Source organism: Megalobrama amblycephala, linkage group LG12 (assembly GCF_018812025.1).
Source record: "Megalobrama amblycephala isolate DHTTF-2021 linkage group LG12, ASM1881202v1, whole genome shotgun sequence".
NCBI lineage: Eukaryota > Metazoa > Chordata > Actinopteri > Cypriniformes > Xenocyprididae > Megalobrama > Megalobrama amblycephala.
Genome location: NC_063055.1, coordinates 11,579,882 through 11,600,442, shown reverse-complemented (window position 1 = coordinate 11,600,442; position 20,561 = coordinate 11,579,882). Strand labels below are relative to the sequence as shown.

General features: G+C 36.4%; 1 protein-coding gene across 1 annotated transcript in view; it reads left to right on the top strand.

Annotated features, from left to right (window-relative positions):
- skia (v-ski avian sarcoma viral oncogene homolog a) overlaps positions 1 to 20,561 on the top strand; it is a 71,388-nt gene that overhangs the window by 40,826 nt on the left and 10,001 nt on the right. The gene's annotated exons all lie outside the window — the stretch shown is intronic.

Sequence of the window (20,561 nt, the reverse complement as noted above, 5' to 3'; positions counted from 1 at the left end):
AAGAACGAAAGAAGCAAACGGAGAGAGAAGGGGAGCAAAAGAAAACGCAAGTCGGAAAAAAAGACAAAAGTCTATCCAAGAATTTCTAGGGTGTGGAGACGGACAGTGTATCTCGCAGCACTGAATGATGAATAATGTGCAGACGCACAGTCTCGCACACATTCTTTTTTTTACAATGCCCCCAAAATATGCTAATATGAAATGTTAATGAAACAAGATAAAAGGATAGGAAAGCTTCTTTTCCTCCTCTCCCCTCCGCCGTTTCTGCTCCTCTCTCATGATGCATATGCTCTGCGTATGACACGCTATCTGTCTCTTTTATGAGGTGAGTTACAACTCGCTCCTGTCTGTCTTCATGAATGAGGGATGAGACCCATTAGCAGAGGCAGAAAGAGAGAGAAAAGGAGAGATGGAGCTCTGAGAGGGATGATTGATGCTTTGAGTTTTATTCGACAGATTGAACTGAGGCAAAGGTCAACTTTTAAAGAGAGCAAGGCTCTAGAACCCAAGGCACTTTCATAATTACTGTGTGTTTTAGTGTGTGTGTGTGTGTGCATGTGGGTGTGAGAGAAAGAAAGAGAGTCACTCATCTCCTATAGTAGGAAATTAGTTTTAGTGTAGGTTTTTTAATTTAAGGGGGATTTGGGGGGGTGGATGTGAACATTTGGGCATGTTTGGATGGAAGAGCTTTGCGATATATCAGATAGTCATGCTATAGGTATATGATTTGCTTACAATTTAAAATTAAGCATTATTGTGTATATCATGATGATTTTAATGCATATTTATTTTGCATTTTCTAGTGACAGTCAAGTTCAAGAGGGTTAAGACAAAAATGTTTTAATAGTGTCTCTGATTTTTGGAGATTCCGTGAATAATTTGAGAGATGAGGCAAATGAATAGTTGAATCTGAGTTCCAAATCAGTCCTTTGAAAAGGAACATTTGAACTGAACTGAATCAGTTGATTTGGAACTCTGATTTGACGGTTCATTTGCGTCATTACTTAAACCCAAAACTTAAAACTCTGTCATTTAGTCGTATTTAGTATATATATATATATATATATATATATATATATATATATATATATATATGAATATATGAATACCATTTTGCCTTCCATATGTATATGATGATTCTTCATTTCAGAGCAATGAGTAGTAAGGTAGTAGTGTAGTAGTAATATATATATTTTGAAGCTATATATTGCACAGATGTAGTAGGTGGGTGGGTGTGGATTGGTGATTTTTGTAAGGGTGTCTTTTTTCTTTCTCAGTCACAGTCTAAGCTTTCGTTCTGCCTCACTGAAGACTTTCGAAAGGCAGATTTACATTAAACAAATACGCAGACACACAGATGTACAGTTGGACACGCCTCGGTACTTCAGAGAGAGACTGAGAATGAAAGAAAGGCCTGTCCCTTTTTCTGCTCGGGTTTGTGAACGAGGGAAAGGAATTTCCAGCTTCGTGTCTGTACGTGCTCGTCCGCTATCAGATTATCGTCTTCAGGTTCAGGTGTGCTCAGGTATGCAGCGCCCCTGCATTGGACTTGAGCAATGCCAACATGATCATGCCCACCTTTAGAGGCAGGTGCACACAAACACCACAGCAGACAAGCTCACACACATATACGAGGCTGGCACTCCCTTTAACTACACTGCTGGAGCAAACAGGGCACAAATCTCTTGACACACAGACATAAGTATACGCTGAAAGCCACTCTTCGGTTGGCGCTGTGTTGGGGATTGCTATAGTAACGACAGTGGCATGGTAGAGCTGGCAGGATTTAGTTTGCTCGGACGCATGGGAAAATTGCTCTCGTCTGGACCCTTATGTTTTGGTCAGTGGATTAAGATCACATTTTGGATAACGTTGCCATTTTTGGCTTTGCTTCGAAGTTTCGTCTAGTGCGTGTTTGTGTGTGTGCGTGATAGTTTAGTCTGCATAAGAGGTATGAAAAATATCTTCTTCAGATCAGTGAGGAGCCTTTGTTCTGCTTTTCTAAAGAAGCAACTCTGAATCTAGGTTACATATTTAGCAAATGATAATGACAAAAACATTTTCGTAATTCGTCTGTTCACACTAAAATGCAAATTTAACAAAACCGCAGCCAATCAGAATAATGTTGATAATTAAAGAGGCCATATTTTTTTATTCAAGGCCAAGTCTTGATTTAGTTTTTGGGGTCTTCTAGAATAAGCTTTTATGAATAACTATTATATGTCACATATTTTACATTGCTGCAGCTCCTCTCTTCCCAGTCTGTCAGTATCGCTCTGTTTAGTTTCTGTCTCTATCAGGCCCCAGAAAGCGCAATGTGCTCTGATTGGTCGGCTGGACCAGTGTGTTATGATTGGTCAACCACTTCCAGTGTGTTTCGGAAATGTCACACCCTTACCATAACAGTGAGTTTCGACACACTACTAATGCAGCTCAACTAGACCTCGCCACTTTGTTTGCAGATGCCTTGCGTGGGAATTATTGAAATGAGAATAACTCTGCCGTGTATGTTCCTGGAAGAAAATTTAAGACTACAATCGATCAGGGAGTTCAGAAGCAGTGCTTACTCTAAAAAAATGACTGTAAAAAATGAGACAAATATACACAGTAAAATACCGTTTTCCATTGAAACAGTAATATACCATAAAACAATGCATTCTGGGTAATATTTGTCATTTTAAGAAAATAGCTGTATAAGCTACTTTCTCGAAAACGACAAATAATATTACCCAGAATGCATTGTAATATACAGAATGTAAAAACAATGCATTCCGGGTAGTATTTGTCGTTTTTGAGAAAGTAGCCTATAGGTTACTGTAAATATACTGTAAAAACAATGCATTCTGGGTAATATTTGTCGTTTTCGAGAAAGTAGCCTATAGGTTACTGTAAATATACTGTAAAAACAATGCATTCCGGGTAGTATTTGTCGTTTTCGAGAAAGTAGCCTATAGGTTACTGTAAATATACTGTAAAAACAATGCATTCTGGGTAATATTTGTCGTTTTCGAGAAAGTAGCCTATAGGTTACTGTAAATATACTGTAAAAACAATGCATTCCGGGTAGTATTTGTCGTTTTCGAGAAAGTAGCCTATAGGTTACTGTAAATATACTGTAAAAACAATGCATTCTGGGTAATATTTGTCATTTTTGGGAAAGTAGCCTATAGGATACTTTCTCAAATTACTAATAATATTACCCAGAATGCATTGTTTTTATGGTATATGGCTGTTTCAATGGAAAACGGTATTTAACTGTAAATTTGTTTCATTTTTTATATACAAAAAATATACAAAGTAACTCCCTTTGGAGTATGTATATTTGAAAATGTAAAAAAGCATAATACATCCTCTTTAATATACAGTTATGTGGTTATGGATTTGACCAATGAGATTTCACTATGGGCAGGGCTACAGCACAATACCAAACAATTGATAAAACATCCCATTGCCTGTCGAAGTCACAGTTGTTAAAACTGTTTCCATGCAAAAAATGTCTTTTATTTCATGTCTAGTCAGTATAATACAGATCAGCGTACAGTAAAGTGCTTCATAACTTTCCATAACTCACTCTTTTGTGTATATTTTTCCTTATTTCATCCTCAGAATATTTCATGTATACGTTGCAATTTATGCAACTCCAGGCAAATGAAGCGATAAAAGATTCTTGCGCTTTTAAGATTGGAATGTGAGTGTGGATGGAGTGAATGAATAACTGAAATGTGTTTTCTGATAGGGGTGAGGACGAGGTCAGCGCTTCCTTATTCTGTGCCGTTATAGTGTCAGACAGACTTTCCTGCATTGACACATTCTTCAGTAAAATTGCTCTTTCTACCACCGCTGTTGGCACACACACACACACACACCCAAATACATACACACACACAATGAGGAAAGCGAGATTGTTCTCGCTGAGGAAATAGTCATCTTCCTGTCTGCATACTAAACGGTTAGTGAGAAATGTGTGTCTTCAGAATTACGGTACAATGGCAGGTTTAATTGACCCGGTCAGGGTTTGTCCTAGACATCATTTAACCAGGGCAGACTTGGGTGTGAAATGAGTAGAATTGAGCTGCCTGCACGTCTTTAATCGAAATTATGTGTGTGAGTAATTATTACCAATCTAATAATGTCACTCTTAATCATGATGACTTGTTGTCAGTGTAAACGCAACACTTGATCATATTTGTCTAAGATTTGTGCCTAGTTATAAAATCCCAAGCCTGTCTAACCTTAACCATAATGGCAACTTTCTACCTGCTAAATAGGATTTCTGGCCATGCTTTGTGGCTTCCCTTGCATTTGCCTACATAAAACATGTACATTAACTGTCTAAAAACTGTGTTAAACGTGAGGTTAAACAGAACCACCCAGACGGAGATATTTTCTCTCTCTTTCTCTCTCTCTTTCAGTCTGTCTGAACATGTTTGCAGTAAATTGTCTCTCCTCTCCGGCAGTCACATAAAACCAATCCTTTTTAATTAAGACCAACTCCAGTGAGAAAAGTGCCAAGCTTTTTTCCCTTTCCTATTTTTTCTCTTTTTTTTTTAAACCACAACATCCTGTCTTTTTAACCCCTCTCTTGCACTTTTTTTCATTGCTGTTATTTCTTTAACACCTCCCCTCATCAAGGAGGAGAACATTAGTGTCTGTCTCTCACCCTTCATGTTTGTTTTGATACAGACCAGATGGAATCAGGATCTTCTGTGACCCCCGGCCTACTCGGCGCTTGCTTTTTCTTTACATCTCTTCCTTTTTTTCCCCCTCCTCTACTTTTCTTTTTCTGTTAGCCAAGTCATCAAACTGTGAGTGTAGATTTGGGTATGAATGGTAACGACATGTCCCTTTAAAAGTTAAGAAAATCCTTAATCATATCTGACAGCATTTCTAACGTTCACAGTTGTGACTGAATAAAATATATTTTTATTTGTAAGAAAACAAAGTATTTAGAAATCACAGTTTTGAAAAAAAATGCATTTATATTAATAAAGATGCAATCCATTTATTTGCTTGAAGAACCTGATTTTTAAAAATACAATCATCAACCAACTAATATATACATAGTATGTTTTATTTTAAAAATCCACACCTTTTAATACAATTTACTTTTTATTATTTTATTTATTTTTTATTCAACATATTCTCATTTACTTGCATGTTGTTTGCACAAAACAGTAAAGATATCCTGGGAATCCAGGAGGACAGTTGAACTCCACATGCCCCCTCTGGCTTGCCCTGACCTGGCTTTGGCGAGCAGTTGTCCCCTTCTCCGCGTGTAGTTTATAGCGCCCTTGCTTTCTTCAGCCTGATTAGGTTTGGGGGGGCACAACAACCGGAATGATGGCTGTAAACTTCAGACTGTTTACGACTCAGGACTGGTCACTCACCTCTGAGTGAACCCACCTAAACAGAGAGAGAGATCGCTCGACCCCAACTTCACCCCCGGTTTTTACAGGGCTGTTTTTTTTTTTTACAGCCCTCATAGGCCCTTTGCACTCATCCTTCTCACACCATAGTTGTTGTTCCCCCTCTCTTTTTACCACTTTATTTCAGTTTTTCACTGTTTATCAGTTTAACACCTGGTCTTTCCATCAACGCTGTGGTCACTGTGTTTTTAAAAAGATGCCATCAGTAAACGGTCTGTTTCCCATGGATGCTTTAAAGGCAACGTCGTAAATATAAGAGTGTTGTATTATCTAGCGTTTTTTTATTGTTATTTCTATGTATCAAAAGGATGCCTTTTGCGCATCTTTGTCTTTTTTTTTTTTTTTGGTTGTAAAACAAACTGTCATAATTATTATCATTTGATTATAATAGATTTAACTGATTTCATAATTTGACCCCTTTTACACAGGGCATCAGTGTCAGTTTTAAAGGGGACCTATTATGCCCCTTTTCACAAGATGTAATATAAGTCTCTGGTGTCCCCAGAATGTTTCTGTGAATTTTCAGCTCAAAATACACCACAGATCTTATTATAGCTTGTCAAATTTGCCCCTATGTGGGTGTGAGCAAAAACACGTTGTGTCCCTTTAAATGAAATTAGCTGCTGCTCCTGGCCAGAAGAGATTGCAGAAGAGGGCGAAGCTTTAACAGCTCGTGCTTCAACAACAACAAAAGTGGAAAATCTCACGCAGCCAAAATGTCAGAAATTGTCAGTAGCGGTGTTCAGCCTTACATGTTTGAACCAGAGTCGGACACTAATGGAGAGACTCGGGAAGAAGTTTTATATTTATAAAAACTAGATGTTAGATACAACTAGGATGTTTCTGCAGCTCACTCAGGGCGGTATCTATGCTAATAGGGCAGATCGTTAACAGTCATGGGCGGGGCTTCCCCCTACTCTTACATAAGATTCTGGAACTGTGCATTTGGAAATTTCTGATACCATTCACTATTAGTATCACTAATATCGGCTGATAGCTGATATGGTATTTATATATCATGCATCTTAAAAAAAATCTTGTTTTTTTCAGGTTAAGTGTGAAAATAGGTCTGTGGTGCACGTGTGTGCATGTAAGTTCTCAAGTTGCAGGCCTTTAATGTGCTAGCTTAAGAGCAGCAGGTGCTGGTTTTGACTTTAACACCATGACTCGAGCAGACCCACACACACATATACACATGCTCAGAGTTGCCTGAGCTGCAATGGACACCAGCCAAGACACACACATACACACACACACAGCCACCCAGGTCTCATGTGTCCTGCCCTTGCTCTGGCTAGACTGATAATTGATTGCTGGTTAGAAGAGGGCCAAAGCGTGAACTCGGCAGTCCAAGAGTATGTTAAAGTCACAGTGCACTTATAGTGCATTTCAAACCACCAGCAAACACTATTCGTGCATGCAGCTCAGGCTGAACAGTGTTTTCTGAATGTCAATAATATCTGATTACTGATTACTGTTATGAGAATCCACAGTTCATCAGGTTTAAACACAACAAAAGTGTAACTGTTTTTAATTGAAACATAATGTTCATGATCTGCAGATGTTCGTCTTATTTATTATTTTTTTATTATTGGTTCAAAATGTAACTATATTATCACCCAGCTCTGTATATTTTATCCGCAGACATACAGTATCTTGCGTAGGGAGATACGTACTATATTGCATATCTTAGCTGCTTAATTGATAGTATGATCACAAAATGTAAACTATATTATCACCCAGCCCTAATCTGTTAAATGTAACTATATAGCATGAATAGATTATTAATTAATATATATATATATATATATATTATGGCATGAGACATTAACATTATGATTTTCTGTAAAACTGCTTTGAAACAATGTATATTGTAAGAAATGCTGTACAAATTAATTTGACTTAGATGGTTTACATAGAAACAGCACAGTCAGAGTATAAAAACGCTTCTGACTAGCACAAGGCAGGCATTAGAGTTGTTTGACAGAAGTAGGACAGGGCATTTGGGCACAGAGTCATTTTTTCCCATGCCCCCTTTTTGTCGCCCTCCTCTTTCTCTCTTTCTGGCACACTTTCCAGTCCTGCGTTCAGAGGAGAAAGACCTTCTGCTCTGGGATGCTAATACCAGGTGGGCCACCTGCAGTTTCTTGTATATCTGTGCATGTACGTGCAGAAATTCGGATGTGACTAAGCTGATCAGTGCTCCATAACTGGCCCTAGTAGCACAGGGTCAGAACAGGGTAATGTGCTCGTGCTTGTTTGGAATGAGGTGAACTATCATGGCAGTGGTCCGTATATTTCAATATATAATGCAAACCTTTGCACAAATGGGAAAAATTCAGTTTTAGTCCTATGGGTATTGGTGCAGATCTGGATTATGGTTTTAGGATATTCATTTAAAAGTCTGTCTGTTTGGGTTGGGACGACTAATACGAGTGGATTATAATCCCATCTGCCCGTCGCTGGATAACGTACCTCGCGGATTAAGAGCCGAGCCGGCAACACACATGCAATTCACCCAGAGCAGTGCGTCTGTCTGTTTTCCTATAGGAATCAGTGTACTATTTGGTGGGAATCTTTGGATTGGCCTGGTTTATGTCGCCTCTTCTAACCCACACATCAACCTAAAGATAGAATCAATGCCAACGACTTGTCTCGGATCAATTAGGATCGGTTTGTTTAGTGAGCAGAGACATTCTTTATTGATTCGTCACACACACCGGTACAACTACAGACACACCTCCACAAAATGCTTCGTCTGAGGGGAAGATAGGGGAGCGAGATAGAAGGTTTTAATTCTTATGGGTCATCACAGAATGACTTCATCCAAAATACTGTAATACATCCACCAATTACAAAGAATCATTTTGCTTAAGCAAAGCATATTCTCCAAGAGTACCCCAAGGCCATGTGCTTTACCAAGTGCTTTTCTCTAAAAATTGAGAGATTTCTATGCTCTTGTCTGAATTTACAGAAATTCTATTTTATTTTTTAATTTTGAGCTTGAATTAAATGTGATGGGATCAGAGGACTACAACAAAACTCAGTTCATGAACAAATGACTCGCATAAGCTGGCTCTTTTAATGAAAGAAAGAATGAAAGTTCTTTTAATGAAAGAAGTTAAAGGTTGGATCAGTCTAACGAAACTTTTATTGAATTAACTCAATAAATACATTCAGCATTTACTGAATTAATATATTAATAACAGAACTGCATATCGTAAATTGATATAACTGCAGACTGGTCATTTATATGACAATGTGTGGTCGAATATACATATTTACAACAGTTTTTTTGTTATAAAAGCTGCTTTGAAAGTAATAAAGTAATAAATTTAAACTTTAAATATTAATATATGTTACTATACATACATAGATAGATAGATACATACATACATACATACATAGATACATACATACATACATAGATACATACATAGATACATACATAGATAGATACATAGATAGATACATAGATAGATAGATTGACTGAATCTATCAATCATTCAATCAATCAATCATTTCAATCATGATGCATTAAAATCAGTGGGAAAATTGACCTATTAATGGATTTATGATTTACGCAGACATCCGATAGACAGATCATTTAGGCGGGTATTTCAATGGAAATTTTTTGCTGTGAAACGATAAGCTTTCTTTTTCCTCACCGCCATTTCCCCATTTCCACCCATGATGACGACCCATTTCCTCTCAGATAGGAAAGCTGTTTGTCCGGTCTGGGTCTGTCTGGACTGTGTATGTGTGTGTGGACTGCTTTCTAGCAGCCACCACCAGACTGTGATGATATGAAGCCATGCTGTGAAAAATCCCTTTAGCATGGCTCTTTTACAGAGGATTTGTCTGTCTGTTGTAGAGAAGAACACACCATGATTGTTAGTTAGGGATTTAGAGTTGTAATTTAAGCGCTTACTTCCTTGAAATGGTGATTTTGTTGAGAGGAGAGGTGTGTAGGCTTAGCTCTGCTAACGCTTGTGTTAGCATGAAGATATAATACATTACTGCTGTGCTAAATGTTAACAAAGGCGGAAACCAAAAGCGTGTGTGCGTGCAGTTATGCATGTGAGGCACAAAGCCAGAGAGCGAGGTCTGCATTAGTGGAGCGCTGTCTGGGTCAGCTGTGATTGTGTTAGACTGGGGCCATCTACCATTCATTTGCCACAGTCTGGAGCCTGGCTGTAAATGAACCTGGCATTAACATGCTAAATCACCCCGGCCTGGTGGTGCCATCCGATTGGTCATTGTCTCCGCCCCCCTGTCCCGGTCAGCGTCCCACGTTCACACCACCTTGCGACCTCAATCCAGCACTGGCAGCCCACTGACCTCTCAGAGAACGGGTGTCCATCCTGTTTTCACTGTGCAGATTCCCATCTATCTATATAGAGCATTCTCATTGACGCAACAAACATGTTAAATCAAGAAAAGCTCAAATAACACACATCCCTGCACTGTAAAAAAAAAAAAAACTTCATGGATTATCACAACATTTTTTCTTTTGTCAAATCAACTTCAATAATTAATGTGGTTCAGATAACATAATATTTTGAGTTTCGGTTGATTAAACCAATCGCCTTCATTGTATAAACTCAAATTTTTAATTTCAATGAACTCAACATTTTAAGGCAACCAGGTAACTTACTTTAAGTTAAACCAACAAGTTCATGAATCTATCTTCACCTAACATTCTCCATTCTCAGTCAAGTATGGAGAGGGTAAACTGAAACAATGAAGCAGTTGTATTTGAAAGAACATCCAAAAATATATTAATGTTATTAATATTATGATTTTTAATACTTCATATTTACACTAAAGTTTGGGGGCGCTGGGGTGGTCCGATTTTTTTTGTTTTTGTTTTTGTTTTTTGTATGTTTTTGAAAAAAGTCTCTTATGCTGACCAAGACTTCATTTATTTGATCAAAAATAGATGTAGTATTGTGAAATTTTATTACAGTTTAAAAGCACAGTTTTCAATTTCAATATATTTTGAAATGTATTTTATTCCTGTGACGCACAGCTGAATTTTCAGCGTCATTACTCCAGTCTCCAGTCCTTCAGAAATCATACTAATATGCTGACTTTGCTGCTTAATATTTTGGTGGAAAATGTAATACTTTTTTAAAAGGAATCTTCGAATAAAAAGTTCAAAAGAACAACATTTACTTGAAAAAGTAACATTATAAATGATCAATTTAATGCATCCTTGCTGAATAAAAGTATTAATTTCTTATAAAAAAACACTTTTTTGAATGGTAGTGTATATATAAAATCATAGCGTTATTTATACTGTTATTTTGAATCTGCTTATTCAGAAATTCCAACTTTTGTGTTTCAAAACTATTCCTAATGAAGGATATATCTGAATCTCGAGGCTTCACTAAGGGCTGCGAGAGAAAGAAAGAGGGTGGGAGAAAAGAAAGGAAAGTAGTCTTTGTTCTGTTATTCAGATACAGCGTTGCAGTTGCTATGGGAGACAGTGGAAAAAGAAGAACAGAATATTCTAGTGGAAAGCACAGCTGCTAAAGGGAGAGAGAGATTTGAGAAAGTTATGGTCAGGAATGGTCATCCCTCTCTCTCTCTCTCTCTCTCTCTCTCTCTCTCTCTTTCTCTAACAGCTGTACTTTCCACCAGAAAAGTCGTCTCTTCTTTTTCCGACCCTGTTCAGGAGACTGCTGGGTGCTGGGCAGTTGTGTGGCGGCTCAACGCTGCTATATTCAGGCCTGCCGTTAATAGCTCCCTCTCTATTTCAGTCTCTCCTTCCTGCCGCTGCGGAACAAGAGCGCTCAGGCTAATTAAAACCGGCTCACACCCCTGAGCCCCATCCCGTATGTGTGGCGCTCAGGTCCGGGTGGGTCAGCGTCAGGAACAGAGGCCATGCATTGTCCCCTGCGTTCCCCGGTGGTCTCCTACTTTCCATATTGGTCCCAGGTTTCCATAACACTTCCGAATGCTTTCATGACTCTCAGCCGGTTATGACCGACGTGTCCCTGTGTGTTCCGACTAGACGGCGCATGCTGGTAAGGACACAGCACGCACACGTATTGCCAAGGGAGGTGGGGTCGTTTGAGTTCGTCCTGTTGTGTGTCATCCCCTGTTTAAGCTATTTTTAACGGCCCCCTTCCGAATTATTTCTTTATTAATAACGCAATTGTTTCTGCGGGCCACAAGCCGGAAACATGGGGCCATTTATTTGTTTAATTTGATTTGGTGTTTACCCAAATCTGATGTAAACGGACCATTGATTTCTCAATTCTTGTTGACTGCAAGTATTATGGAGGACAACAGGAAAAATGGAGCATTACGAAACAGATGGGGCGAGAGACGGCTGCTCAACTGCTGTTTGTCATATTTCTTATACTTCCTGCTTATAGGAAGTGACTAATCACAAATGAGAGTTTGCTTGTCTCTCAGCGTTCTGTAAAATGTACTGAATTTTGAAGAGATTTTTAGAGAAATGTATTCTAGTGGAGACTAACTTCATCATACACTACTACAAGTTGGTCGGTAAGATTTTGTAATGTTTTTGAAGTCTCTTATGCTCACCAAGGCTGCATTTATTTGGTCAAAAATACAGAAAAAGAGTCATTTTGTGAAATAGTTAGAAATATTAGTAATATTATTATTACTGACCCCAATCCTTTGAACTGTAGTGTATGCTATATTACCGTTGCACTAGCATTGCTGTTAAATGAATGACTGTAAGCGATTTGTTTTGAAATACCTCTAATAAAATGTCCAGACAGATGAAATGGGTGTCTTGAGAAATCATATCTGTCTCTGTTAAGACTGTAAGCTCTGTAAACAAAAAAGACAATCACTTTTTTTAGCTAAGCATAGCTATTTTAAATATTAGCATCAGAAATGCTGTCTGCTTGTGTCTTGTGTAGGTTTGCTAACAAATGTTTTGCTGGGTTTTTGAACTCAGGGTTTGTAGAAAAAGACTGCAGAATAAAGTTAGCAGAATGTTGGAAATTAGTAAAATTGCTAAAGTTAGCAAAGTTAGCAGAATGATGGAAATTAGCAAAACGGCCAAAATATAGTGTACAGCACATTTATGTGTCTTTTCAGATCAACTGTTGAGGCTTCTCAGAACACAAAAAAGGTGATAAAGAAGAGGAGAGAAAGTGATAGAGAATAGTGGGGTTAGTTGCAATAATAAATGGATTACCAAGTCAAAAAAAGACGACCCACACACATTCTTGTCTGAACTAGCTAGTTCAGCATCAGTCAGACTCAGCGCCACACACACACACACTCATCCTCATCTTCTGAATCAATCACTCTTTCATTTCATTTCTCATCTCATCTTTTGTTTCCCTTCCATTTCTTTCAAGAGATTGTGACCTCTGAATCTCCCTGAATGAGTGTGTGTAGGCCATGTTTCCTATTCTGTGTGAGTTTGTTTGTTTTGGCGCTTCTCTCGGTCCGTCACATGTAGAGACATGTGTGTTTGACTCTGCAGAGACTACTGAAATACCTCGTACTGTTCCACTGCCCCCAAGTAATACTGTGAGCACCAGTGTGTGTGTGTGTGAGCCCCCCGTCCCAGGCCATCTGTCTGGAAACAGGACATGCCTGCACACACATATAGATTCACACACACATGCACACTAATGCAGTTATTGATGTGTCTGTACTGAAACTAAAAAGGGACGGGTTGTCCAACAACTAACTAGTCATTTTATGAGTTTGACTAGATTTTTAGTTTTGATTTCGGGACACCGGCCTATTTATACAGGGACCCCTTCAAAACCAAATAGCTGACTAGTCGTTCATAAAACCCACCAACAAGTCGATTTTGAAAATATGTCGCTTTGTTTGTCACCCTGCCTAACCTGCTCCCGCTCTCTTTCTCTTTCTGTCTATCTTTCCTCCCCTTCATATGAGGAATGAGAGAAATCTCTCTCTCCGACTCTTTCTATCTCGCTATGGTTGACTTTATGAGGTCATAAACGGTGGAATTTTTCGGTGAGGCTCTCTGAATATTTTTATGAGCACACTCACGACGGCGGCTCCTTTGACAGCGCTGAAAGGCAGTCATTAAAAAGAGAGCGAGAAAAGAAGGCAGAAGGGAAAAAACGAGTCCTGGCTGAAAGAGGCTTCTCTCCTGAGGGGGTTTAAACTGTCACTGCGTTTGAACTTTGCTAGAAACGACTGCCATCTGCAAGCCGAAAAGCAAGTTCACCACTGTCTCACACTCCGAGGAAAGTTTATAATCACACAGTTTATTAGTGACAAAATTAGTATTGTCATATAGTTGCATTGTTAGTTAGTAGTAGTATAGATTGCGATTTTGCCAGGGCTTATTTTTCGAATTTTTTGAATCTGTGTGTGTTTAATATAATATAATATAATATAATATAATATAATATAATATAATATAATATAATATAATATAATATAATATAATATAATATAATATAATATAATATAATATAATTAATATAATATAATATATATAATATTGTAAAGGTTTATTATCCATTGATTAAGCCATCACTCAGTTGGATTATTGTCCATAATAAAACATATTTATTTATAATAAACATTTATAATTAAATATTAAACATATTTGTATATTTGTACACTCATTGATGGATAAAATACAATTGACATTGATATATCAGTGTAAACACTGCTTTTTAAAAAAACAAAAAAAAAACAAATACAGACAAAACCATATTTATAAAATAGGTTATAATATTGGTTATCGGCTCTCAATCAAAAAAGTTGATTGTAACAAGAGATTAGAGATCTGGCTATTAGTAGACATGAGGTAAGACATGGTAGAAGAAAGCAACATACATACACTCATAGATCAATAAGTGTCCATTAGGGTCCAGCCTCAGCAATTTCAACAACTTTTGAAAAACATTGAAATGTGATTATCTTGCTCTTAGATGCTTTTAACTTTGAGAGTAAATGAGTCATAGATTTATGCCTCTCTCTGGATTCCTCTGTTTCCTCCCCTCATCAGCATGCACCCGAGGGCTCTCTCTCTTTCTCTCTCTCTCTCTCTCTCTCTCTCTCTCTCTCTCTCTCTGCCATCCTCTATCTATATATATATTTCGCTCTCTTTCTGCTGATGTACGTTGTCGGTTGCATTATCAGCTTCTTATTTTGAGCAAAGTTTGTTTTGCCGATTGGAATGTTTAATTTATTTTTAATTACAGTGAGATGTGTGATGATGACAGTCAAAAAATAAAAAGCAGGACATGTACCGTCTTTCCTGAACTAAGGATTTGCCCCCTATGTGTCCGAAGGGAACAGGGTCTACTGCGTTCCCACACAAGCCGTTGCCAAAGCAAATTTGGAGAGGAAGTGGAACCCTATCCCTCCTCTCTGGTGTGACCAAGTTTAGAAAACACCAGGTTTATGTGTGTGTGTGCGTGTTTCTAGTTGAATATGCAAGCAAGCAGCTGCACAGAACGGCTCACTTTTGATGTGGTTTCGTGTGTGCGGCGGCGTTTGTGTGCTGCTCTGTGGTTTTGAGTTTGGAAACGGAGTCCGTGCTGGACCCTGCTTGTGCGATTGCAGGAGATGGTTCTTATTTAGTTGCCTTGCCTTATTGTGGTGCACTTGTGAGTGTTGTGCGGCCTTGTTATGTCTGGAGTCGCTGGACTCTTCCTGGAAGCCCAACCTCAGCACACACACACCACAGACGCTAATGACAGGCCTGAGTCCTCTGCCGAGATCTTTGTCCGACAATGTACAGCGAAAGACTTCTAACCACCGTGCAATCTGAGTGCTAAAAATAACCCAGACATTATGTGTCGTTCTGCCCTTTGCCCGTTCAGATTTTTGACATTTGAATGCAGTCAAAAAAAATAATATATATTATTTATGAATCATTTCTAATACAGATGTTTTAACAATAAATGAATAATATAAATAATAAATTATTTTATTAAATAATCTTTATTTTTTACATTAAAAATTATTAATTAATTAATAATATTAATTATTAATGATTTAATAATTTAATGATTAATGATTTAATCATTTAATTTAATTTGCTTTTTAAAAATATTTTTTATTTGTTATTTTTTTATTTGTTATTTTATTTGTCTTACATGCTTATTATGTCTTATTTTTAATTATTAAATATTTACATTTTTAATTAATGTTTGTTTATATACTATTACAATACTTGTTGTGAATTAGCTTTTATTTTTAATTATTAGTTTTTATTTTAATTTTAATTTTTAATTTTGTTTCCGTCATGCTTATTTTTTATATTTCTGTGTAGCTTTAATTAATTTTTATTTCAGTTTTAGTTTTAGTGATTTTAGTACTTAAAACTTATTTCAGTTAGTTGCCAAAGAAACGTTTCCAATTTTCATTTACGTTTTTCATCTAATATAAATTTTATTGAATTAATAATTAGCTTTATTTAAGTTAACGAAAACTATTTTTAATAGTTTTTTGTTAACAATAGCAACACTGTCATAATTTCCCCTTCCTCATTCCTATTTGAAAATGGATTCTGTGTGAACACTTTGTAGATTAAATCTACAGGTAAGTGTCACAAAAGTCTCACAACATGATAGCCAAACATCTGATAGTCTGGGAAAAGTGAGACATCTGTATGTGTGTGTTAGCATAGTAAGGGAGGTGTTTTGTCTAGCGGTGTTGTGTACAGACGCCCGTTCCTAATGAGCTGAGTACTGGCCCAGAGTGCAGGTCTCACATGCTCAACACATGAGAGAGAAAACAACTCATTTCACAGTTTCACTTTACACCTCCACCTCCCCAAACCCAGATTTCTCAGAGGACAACACGTGTTTACCACCAATCGAACCATATTCCTTTAGGAAGAACCTTGAATTGCATGACAGGATCTGTATACCCCAAATACGTTCACATACGTCTTTGAGATGCTTGTAGCAAAGAAAGTTCATGCTTAGAATTATCAAGCTTTCTAACTGAAGTTACATGTGAGATATCACTTTTGATCATCTCTTTCAGCACTGACGTATAAACAAAAATGTTCTCCAATGCAACAACGTGGACCATGTAGATCGTGTTCAGTCTGACACCTGTATGCTTTAGGTGTCTGTGGTCACTGGCTGGTGAGAAATATGACAACCCATTTGAAGACTGCAAGAGATGCAGGGAGAGAGGGAGAGCTGCGCTCTGTTAGTTTTACAGGAAGTTCCTCCCTTCCGGCTGAGGCCTGTAGCTTAGCTCAAGGGGGAGGCCATGTTCAGGTCAGAGAGAGGGTGGAGTATCGCTTACACACACTCACGCTCACACAAAACTGGTTTTGCTCTTTTGGTGTTCACACTTGCGTGGATATACAAGCTTGTCACACAAGCTTCTAAAAAAACGGTCTCAACCTGTCTCACAGTTAAATAGAAACATTCATCAATCAAACCTGTCTGTGGAGAACTTCACAGACACGGGAACAAAACACGGCACGGTAGCCGCAACATTTGCGATTTGAATTCATGTAATCATCAGCAGAATATTATGACTCTAAAGTCTGATTGGATGAGCAATCTTGACACATTTTATTTAATTTGAGAAATTAAAAATGTTAAGAAAATTATTTTAAAATAATAAAAGTGCCATTTGTATCTTTTGTGTGTGTGTGTGTGTGTGTGTGTGTGTGTGTGTGTGTGTGTGTGTGTGTGTGTGTGTGTGTAATGAACTGTATTACTTGAATAGTTCACTTGTTTGTTTTGAATATTAATACAAATATTAATATTATTAATGATAATATTTTATGATTAATTTTTAGACCCAACATGAAGCTTATAAGAAAAATATTAATGTCAATATTAATATTAATAGTTTTCTTAGGCTTCAGTGTGTATAAAAGTATTACTAAAAGCAGATTATTATTAATATTTCTATTACTGCTAATTATTATTATTTGTAAAAAATAATATTAAAATGTCCTATATTTTTTATAATTAAATATATTACTTGAATAGTTCAGTTCTTAATTTTGAATATTAATACTAATATTCATATGATTAATTATGAATAATAATATTTGATTATTTTATACACAACATAAAACCTAAGAAATATTAATATTAGCATCAGAATGAATATTTTTCTTAGTCTTCACAAAAATGCCTAAAAATTTGTTCAAAAAGAAAACTATTAATGTTCATTGATGTTAATATTATTATTAATATATACATTTTAATTAATATAATTAACATTAATACAAAAATAGGCTTCATGTTGTGCATAAAAATGCTCTTTACCTGTGGTAAAATCACAGTAATTCATGTCTCTTTCTTATTGCTTTATTTCAAAGCACTATCACGGTGACCCTAGGAAGATGTTTACATTGCCAGCGTCACATCGGGAAGTTTCTGTCAGTTATGTTTGTTTGGAATGCAATTGCTTGTTTAGGAGGGAAATCCTGCAATCTGTCTCACAGGAAACACAGGACTAGACGGGGAGGGGTGGCATTATGAGGATGACTAGACAGGAGAGTTGATTTAGCAACTCAGTTAGTTAGTTTAGTAGGCTAATTGTGTGTAATGTAGCAAGAGGTGAGCATTTGTGTGGGTGTGTTCAGCCCTTCGAAACACATTTCCTTTGTCATCCCTCAAGCGAGCAACAAAAAACCTTCGAGCAAAACCCTTTCTTCCATTCTCACACCAATGTGCAAGGCAGAATGTGTGTGTGTGTGTGTGTGTGTGTGCGTGTCACCCCGCCCTTCCTCAGACACCTGCAGTTTTAAACTGCTTTGCAGAAACTTGTCCATCCTGTGTACTCCTGTTTTTAAGTGTGTCTGTGTATCATATTCAGTCAATTTGAAGGCGTCTATGCACTGTCTTACATTCTAAAGATAGCACGATGAAAGCAAAGTGTTAGATTCCTTAGAAAGACAAAAAGGAGATAACGTATTTGTGCATTTTTTTTAGAGCTGAGCTCATATCTAAGTACGTCTCTCGCATGCTGCTGCGTCCTGCTTCCTATCAAGAGGTGTGATTTCCTGTCTGCATGTCTCACAGTGCTTTGGATGTCTGTCTGTAGCATCCTTTCTGTCACATTCAACACAAACACATACACAAGCTAAGATGCTGCATGGGTTGGTGCCATTTTTGTACCCGTAAAAACATTGGCTGATGTGAAGCTGGGGAACAATTTAAAAGGGCGGGTCATTGAAACTAGGCCACTTTGCCACCCATCAGATGAAAGAAAGAGGAAGCAACGACTGTGAAAATGACAGACTGATAGACAGAAACTCTGATATACAAAGTCAGTATTAAAAGCTCTCTCTGGCCCTGTTTTAAATGCCGCTCTCAGCCCTTCTTCAAGTCCATACTGTAGTGACTGTCAGGTTGTAGTCCACTATTAAACGTTAAATCTATTTGTCCTGTCTTCTCAACTCCCAATGCTCTCTGGACTGGTTCGCCCTGCAGGCCATTGAATCAAGCCCAGAGAGAGAGAGAGAATGAGTGAAGTGACCCCACAGGCTGTCCAGTCAGTGTCAGAGTGCTGGTGTGGGCTGATGTGCTTTAGAAGGACCTCAGAGGGTCCCACTGAAAACTGGAAGACAGACTAAAGAACAGCTACAAGGATGTTATTTAAAGGTCATTTCCTCTGTCCTGCGGTGTGGCCTGACTGTGGTCATCTGACTGTCTGCAGTTGGCATGATCTTATAAGGGTGCTTAATAGAGTCTAGAATGGTGTTATCCATTCATTACAATAGGGGTTTTGTGGCACAGGTAGAGATATATTGTTATTGCATTTTGTTATTATTGGTCAATATTGGGCATTTAATTGCATATATCTTAAAATACATTTTAATGTTGTGATACCTAAATTTACTTTAGCATTTAAAACAATTCAGTTTTGTTTCACACACATAATAACAAAAACAACAATAATAATATAGTAATAATAATAATTGTTATAATAATAATAAAAGTATATTGTATAAGTATAATTATATATTTACATATATAAATATAATTCATATATATATATGAATTATGTAGATTTTTTATTTATTTTTATTTCAATCACAAAAAAAATATTATTGTTAATAAAAGTCTACATAACTCAGATAGTAGTGATAATAATAAGGTATATATCTATTTATTATATATAATGTGTATGTATATATATATATATATATATATATATATATATATATATGTATGTATGCATTTATTATATATATATATATATATATATATATATATATATATATATATATATATATATATATATATATATATATATATATATATGATTTATGTAGAATTTTATTTATTAATTTTTTTATTAACAAAAACAATATTATTGTTGTTTTTTGTGATTGTAAAACATAAACAAATAAAAATAAATAAAAGTCTGCATAATTCCTTTAGTAGTAATAATATTAAAGTATATACCTATTTATAAAATATATAAATATTTATATATGTAAATGTATAATTCAGTATGTATATATATATATATATATATATATATATATATATATATATATATATATATTTAAAAAATACATGAATTATGTAGACTTTTTTTATTGATTTTTTTTATTGATTTTTTACAATCACGTGTGTGTGTGTGTGTGTGTATATATATATATATATATATATATATTCATGTGATTGTAAAAAAAATAAATTATATATATTTATACATATTTTTATATATATATATATATATATATATATATATATATATATATATATATATATATATATATACGTGATTAATATAAATTATATATTATAATATATATTATATATTTGTTCTAGTATGTAATCACCCTGTGTAAGAGATGGAATAGGATGCCGATCATTTTCCTCTAGCCCAGATTAGGGAAGATCTCCCAGATTTGGTGCCTTTATGTCAGAGGTCTGATCCATGAATAAACACAGGCACGTGGCAAGTGACTGCATTCGAGGTCAGATAATCACACTCTGCAGCTGGAAATTCACCACGCCCAAGCAGTCCGGCCTGCCGAATGAGGTCATATGTGATGCAATTGTTCATGTATGCAAACAGCGCCGGGCCATGAGCGCTTTCTTTGCGTGAATGACTCTCTTTTGACTCTGCAAGTAATTGACTCCCCTACTGCATTTATTCAAAAACACAATATTTTGCATTTCTGACTGCAAGAAAGGAGACTTTAAC